Source organism: Aedes albopictus, chromosome 2, assembly GCF_035046485.1.
Source record: "Aedes albopictus strain Foshan chromosome 2, AalbF5, whole genome shotgun sequence".
Lineage (NCBI taxonomy): Eukaryota > Metazoa > Arthropoda > Insecta > Diptera > Culicidae > Aedes > Aedes albopictus.
This window is the reverse complement of record NC_085137.1, coordinates 147,475,026-147,476,696: the sequence shown is the minus strand read 5'-3', so window position 1 is coordinate 147,476,696 and position 1,671 is coordinate 147,475,026.

Sequence of the window (1,671 nt, the reverse complement as noted above, 5' to 3'; positions counted from 1 at the left end):
ATGAACAACAAGTAAGTACTGTTGCTATTTTTTTCCTGCCTAGTTTTGATAGTTTTGGAAACATGAGTTTCATCTCGGGGTGTTCTGAGAACCTATACCTCATTTTCTGCCATAAAAAGAAACGCCTGGAAACCAGTGGTGGTAACAAAATCTCTTGAGTTATTTTTGAAAAAAAAAATCCTGGAAAAATTCTCTAATTAAAATCCTAAACAATTTTAATGGATTCCTGGAGGAATCCATAGGGAAATTTCTAGAGGCACGCTTGGAGGGAATTCTGGAGAAATTTTTATGAAAATACATAGAAGAATACCCGGCGTAGTTTCTTATAAAATCTCTACGTGAATTTCTGTAGGAATCTCTACTAGAATGTCTTACCGCCTTTCCGTAAGAATCTTTATAAAAATTTCTGAAACAATCTGTAGAACAATTTCTGAATGAATCCTTGAAAGATTTGTTAAGACTTTCTTAAGAAATCTTTGGAGCAAATATCTTGAAGAAATATTCAAAGAAGTATGAAGAAATCTTGGTAATTTTCTTGATAATCCCTTCTACACCCAAACATTTTTGACAGCTAACCAGCAAATTTGGCTGGTTTTTGCCATGCTGAATGCATACAGCAATACAAATTGCTGAATGGGGATCGACTGTGATTGTGGTTATGTTACGGGGTTATTAAACGGATTTATGCTCAACACCTGACGTTTCGGCTACATGTATTGAGCCTTTTTCGAAGGATCTACAAATGGACAATTTAGTACAACATTTAACAACATAGTTTACAAAATCTTACAGATAATCACTCCGTTCAATCGTGAGTTAGAATGTGTTGAACATAGTCGCACGTCATCCATTCAGTGGTTGAGTTCGATCGTTGGCGCACTTTTCTAATCTACCGGTTCACTTATATCGGGTTTTGTTTTACCTCCTACCCTCATGCTCTTGCCGGTCACTTTCGCGCCAATTTCGGATTCTGTCTGTGTCTCGTTATAGTGATGACTACTATTGTGCGCCTATTCCACTGTGCGTCTGTGTGTAGTGTGTTGTATCGTTTTAACCCTAAAAGGGATACCTGGGGTCCATTGGACCCCAGGCGCCTTTCAGAGCTCGTCTTTGATGCAACACACTCAGCGAGGTGACGAAACTGAGGCCATGAAGGTATCCCTTTTAGGGTTAACAGTGTGTAATACCCCGGCTTACGTGCCGCTCAGGTTATCGGTGTCGATTCGATTGTTGACAGTGTGTTGTGTATTAAGGATGTGACATGACTCTAATATAGCTAGATTCTGTTTTTTGTGGCTTGAATCCAATACTTCTACCCTGTCTAATAGAAATTGGTGATTGTTGGTGATGCAGTGGTCTAGCAGCGCTGTTTTCTCCCTCAGTCTCATGATCTCCTGGTCCGTCTCATTCTTTTCTTGCTTCTCGTAGTTCTGTTAATTTGTTGATTGTCGATCGGTGGCCGGACACTATGTTGTTAAATGTTGTACTAAATTGTCCATTTGTAGATCCTTCGAAAAAGGCTCAATACATGTAGCCGAAACGTCAGGTGTAGAGCATAAATCCGTTTATGATTACGCGAAAACTGGAAGTCGAAAATCCCCGTAACATAACAAATTGCTGAATTTCAGCAAAATTTTCTGAAACATCCAGCAATTTGCGCTGATAGGGCAC